Here is a 6,000-nt window from a genome sequence, read left to right as displayed (position 1 = left end):
CTATAAAATAAAGGAAGAGGTCCAAGGATGTTAAAGGTCAGGTTCTATGGTTTTATGGTATACTGAAGGCCCTTCAACGAAATAGTTGAGAAACTGGAGAAAAAAATCAACAGAAAGGAAAGACTCATTTCATAAGATGAAGTTCATCATGAACTTTTATGAGCCTGGAAGCAATAAATCTATAAATTAACAAAAGATACTCAGATGAAAAGAGGCACATTGTAACTTGAGAGTCCTGAGGGGAGATGGTTTTGTGCATAACCAGGTTTTAGAAGCCACCTAGAGCACACTGGAAGTTCCAAAGGATGTGAGCTGGACATCAATAATCGACAGCAGGAGTTCCCGTCGTGGCGCAGTGGTTAACGAATCCGACTAGGAACCATGAGGTTGCGGGTTCAATCCCTGCCCTTGCTCAGTGGGTTAAGGATCCGGCGTTGCCGTGAGCTGTGGTGTAGGTTGCAGACGCGGCTCGGATCCCGCGTTGCTGTGGCTCTGGCGTAGGCCGGTGGCTCCAGCTCCGATTCGGCCCCTAGCCTGGGAACCTCCATATGCCGCGGGAGCGGCCCAAGAAATAGAAAAAAAAAGACCAAAAAAAAAAAAAAAAAATCGACAGCAATGACTTTTTCAAAACAAAAATATGAACTGGCCAACCCACACCTCCAATTCAAAACTTTCCACAGCTTCCCATTGCTCTTCCAAAAAAAGCCAGCGTATCTCATGCCTGGGAGGCCCTTCATAATTTCCCCTGCCTACCTCCTCAGCCCCAGCTCCAAGTCCTGTCCCACCTCAGGCTCTCAGCATTGTACTCACACTAGTCTGTCAGTCTCTGGTGAGGGCTTTTCCACTGATTACACATTTACACATGCTGTCCTCTGAGTGGAAGTTTCCTACTTCTCCAATTTACCTTGTCAATATCTATGTGATTTGAAAACCTCATCTCAAATACCATTTCCTAGAGAGACATTCCTTTAGTCCCCTCCAAGTAAATTGCAGACATTTCCTTGTTTTTCAATCGCATGGCATCCTGGACCTTTCATTTCTAGTGCTCTTATCAGGCTTGTAAGATCTTTTTTATTTCTGTGATTACATTGTTAATACCATATTGTTCACTTTGAGAGTATGAAGGCAAGGACTGTCAACTTTGGCATTCTATTGAAGATTGTGTTGGATTTCTGTTCTACTAGGGTTTTGATATGTTTCTGACAACTTCAATAATATTGGCTTTTATTAGGTTAGTATTTTTATAAATTTTAAAGAAGTTTAATTTTGTAAAGTCATCTGGACAGTTTTATCAAACTTGTTTCCTAGGACCTAACCTGATACATGGTGATTCAGTTGGTTTGGGTGTTCCCTGGGCAACTATATTTTCTCCTAAGCTGACAAATGATTCTAGTGTCATTAAAATGTGAAGATCATTGAACCAAACTTAGAGGTATATATATGTAAATATTTATGGATATCAAAATGGAAATAGTTTCTAAATATTATACTACAGACAGAAATTTACAGGAAAAGACCTATAGATTTACTGCTTAGAAATAAAAACCATTCATACTAAAAAAATTTAAGAAAGAATTTTAAAGAAAAAATTTAAGGAATAATATTTAAAGGGGAAAGTTATTTACAACATATATGTCAATATATTTGTATATCTTATAAATGTATTCACCTTTAAAAAGATAGAAAGAGAATATTGACCTGTCTCAATAAATTTTAAAGTAGACAATACAAGTGTATATATATTCCTGCACAGTAAGGGTGCAACTCACTCAGAATTAAGAGAACAAAATTTAAAACAATAAAGAGATATTACCTTTTCACTTTTTTTTTCTTTATTGGCCTCACCCACAGGATATGGAATTTCCTGGGCCATGGATTGAATATGAGCTGCAGCTGCAACCTACGCAATAGCTATGGCGAAGGGGATCATTAACCCACTGTGCCACAGTGGAAACTCCATTTTTTTTCACTTTTTAAATTAACAAAAATTAATAATATGATAATGCTCAATATGGTAAGTAAATGTGAAATTGGCATATACATACACTGAGGGTGGGAGTATAATTAGATTTTTTAAACTTAGTTGAATTCTGAGTATATGTCACAGGTAGAGCCCCAAAAATTTGCTATTGGATTAGATAAAGGTGTGAGAAAGAGAAGGGAACCAACGTAACCCAAAACTGAGATGCAGAAGGATGCACACTCTATAATAGCATACCGATTATATATAATTGTAAAATATATTTAAAATACTATATATTTTTTGGTACATACATGGATAAAAATATAAAAACATACATGAGAATGCTAAATGCAAATTTCAATGAAGAAGTTACCTCTGGTGAAAGAGGAAGAAAGAGAAAAATCACATCATGATGAGGTAAACACAGGGCTTACAACTTTTTAACATTACGCAAGCCTAAATGATGAATACAGGGGTGTTCATTATATAATTCTCAGTACCACCCTGTATGACACATACCTTTCCTAATTTGTTTTTAATCGAAGCATAGTTGACATATAAATATTTTTCTTATTTTTTTAGTATCTACTGTCTTAGTAACTTTCAAATATCAATACAGTATTATTAACTACAGTCACCATGCTATACCTTACATCCACAGGATTTACTTTATGCATGTAAGTTTATACCTTTTAACAACCTGCACCCAGTTTGCCCACTCCCACCTTCCACCTTTGGCAACCACCAATCTGTCCTCTATATCTGTGAGTTTCTTTTTCTCTTTTTGCTGCTGGTTTTTTAATTGGACATAAAGGAGATCATACAGTGTTTCTCTTTCTCTGTCTGACTTATTTCGCTTGGCATAATGCCTTCATATCCATCCATGTCGCAAAAGACAGGATTTCCTTCTTTTTATGGATAATATTCCATTTTATATATGTTCCATATTGTATTTATCCATTCTTTTGCCAGTGGGACATTTAGGTTATTTTCATTTCTTGGCTATTGTAAATAATGCTTTAGTGAATAGGCAGGTGAAGATATCTTTTCAGGAGTGTGTCTTCATTTACTACGCATAAGTTCCCAAAAGTAGAATTGCAGGTCCTATGGTAGTTCTTTTTATTTTTCCTATTTTTTATTATGTTAAAATTCGTATAATCTAACATTTACCATCTTAACCATCTTTAAATGTACAAATTTGTGGTATTCAAAACATTCACATTGTTTTGCAGCCATCACCATCATCCATCCCCATAACTCCTTTCATCTTCTAAATCTGAAACTCTACACCTATTAAAACTTAACTCCCTCTTCTCCCCTCCTCCTAGCCCCTGGCAACCCACACATTACATGTTTTTCTTTTTCTATCCTTTGTCTTTTGCCTTTTGGAGGGTCACACCTATGGCATATGGAGGTTCCCAAGCTAGGGGTCTAATGGGAGCTGTAGCTGCCAGCCTATGCCACAGCAATGTGAGATCCAAGCCGCATCTGTGACCTACACCACAGCTCACAGCAATGCTGGATCCTTAACCCACTGAGTGAGGCCAGAGATCAAACATGCGTCCTCATGTATGATAGTCAGATTCATTTCTACTGAGCCACAATGAGAACTCCTTTTTTTTCTTTATCATTCTAACTCTAATCACTTCATGTAAAGTGAATAATTCGTAATTTCTCTTTATATGACTGTTTTACTTCATTTAATATAATACCTTGAATATTCATCTACATCATACTATATGTCAATATTTCCTTCCCTTTTAAGAATTAATATTATATTGTGTGTATATACCTCCTCTACTTATCCATTTATCCCTAAACAGACACTTGGGATGCTCCATGTTTTATCTGTTACAAATAATTTAAAATTTTTTTAGGAACCTCCATAATATTTTCCATACTGGCCAAATCAATTTACATTCCCACCAACAGTGTACAAGTATTCCCTCTTGTCCACATTCTCAACACTTGTTATTTCTTCTGCTTTTCATAATAGACATTTTTATAGGTAATATCTTATTGTGGTTTTGATTTGCATTTCCCTAATGACTGGTGATGTTGAGCACTTTGCATGTACCTGTTGGCCATCTGCATGCCTTCTTTGGGAAAATGTCTATTTAGATCTTCTGCCCAGTTATGTGATTTTTTGATATTGAATTATATAAGTTCTATGTATTTTGAATATTAACTCCTTAACAGATCAATAATTTGCAAATAATTTTTCACATTTGGTAGGTTGCCTTTTCATTTTTCCAAGTTTTACTTTGCTGTGCAGAAGATTTTTATTTTGTTATAGTCCTATTCTTCACACAACTAGAGTGAAATATTGTATAATTTGTATGGAAACAAAAAAGACTCCAAACAGCTAAAGCAATATTGAAAAAGAAAAAACAGGAGTTCCCGTCGTGGCGCAGTGGTTAACGAATCCAACTAGGAACCATGAGGTTGCGGGTTCGAGCCCTGCCCTTGCTCAGTGGGTTAACGATCCGGCGTTGCCGTGAGCTGTGGTGTAGGTTGCAGACGCGGCTCGGATCCAGCGTTGCTGTGGCTCTGGCGTAGGCCGGTGGCTACAGCTCCGATTCGACCCCTAGCCTGGGAAACTCCATATGCCGCGGGTGCGGCCCAAAGAAATAGCAAAAAAAAAAAAGAAAAAAAGAAAAAGAAAAAACAGAACTGAGGAAATAGGTTTCCTGACTTCAGACGATACTCCAAAGCTACAGTAATCAAAGCAGTATGATATTGGAACAAAAACAGAAATGCATATCAATGGTACAGGATAGAAAGCCCAGAAATAAAACCAAGCACCTATAGTCAACTAATTTATAACAAAGGAGGCAAGAACATACAGTGGGGAAAAGAGAGTCGCTTAAACACTTGGTGCTGGGAAAACTTGACAGCTATATGTAAAAAATGAAATTAGAATATTCTCTAACACCATACAAAAAAAAAAAAAAAAAAAAAAAAAAAAAAAAAACTCAAAATGTGTTAAAGACCTAAACATACAGCCAGATACAACGCCTAGAGGAAAACATAGGCAGAACTCTCTCTCTTTTTCTCTCTCTCTCTCTTTTTTTTGAGGGCCGCACCTGCAGATATGGAAGTTCCCAGGCTAAGGGTCAAATCAGAGCTACAGCTGCCAGCCACACCACAACTACAGCAATGTGGGATCTGAACCGCATCTGCAACCTAAACCACAGCTCCCAGCAATACCATATCCTTAACTCACTGAGTGAGGATAGGGATTGAACCCACATTTTCTTATATCCAAGTTAGGCACATTAACTGCTAAGCCACAAAGGGAACTCCTAGGCAAAACTCTTTTTGGCACAAATTGCTGCACTTTCTTATTTGATCCACCTCCTAGAAAAACAACAACAAAAACAAAAATAAACCAATGGCACATAACTAAACTAAGAAGTTTTTGCACAGTGAAGGAAACCATTAAAAAAACGAAAAAACAGAGTTCCCATCGTGGCTCAGTGGTTAATGAATCTGACTAGGAACCATGAGGTTTCAGATTCGATCCCTGGCCTTGCTCAGTGGGTTAAGGATCCGGCTGTTGCCATGAGCTGTGGTGTAGCTTGCAGACGCGGCTCAGATCCTGTGTTGCTATGGCTCTGGCGTAGGCCAGTGGCTACACCTCCAACTAGACCCCCAGCCTGGGAACCTCCATATGCCACAGGATCAGCCCTAGAAAAGGCAAAAAGACAAAAAATAAATAAAAATAAATAAATAAAAATACTTTTTTCTTTTCTTTTACCTTTCTTTATTTGTTTCTTTTTTTTTTTTTTTTTTTTTTTTTTTTTTTGTCTACCCCATGAGATATGGAAGCTCCTGGACCAGTGATCAAATCCAAGATGGAGCTGCAACCTATGCCATAGCTGTGGCAATCCCAGATCCTTAACACACTGCATTGGGCTGGGATCAAACCCATTCCCGTGATGCTACAGAGACACTGCCAATTCTGTTGTGCCACAGTGGGAACTCCTCCTTTTTGATTTTTGATGGTTTTTCTATAATGAATCTTGGAGAAAACT

The sequence above is a fragment of the Sus scrofa genome, chromosome 17 (genome assembly GCF_000003025.6).
Source record: "Sus scrofa isolate TJ Tabasco breed Duroc chromosome 17, Sscrofa11.1, whole genome shotgun sequence".
In the NCBI taxonomy this organism is placed as follows: domain Eukaryota; kingdom Metazoa; phylum Chordata; class Mammalia; order Artiodactyla; family Suidae; genus Sus; species Sus scrofa.
The sequence above is the reverse complement of the archived record's forward strand: the minus strand, read 5'-3'. Positions refer to the sequence as shown.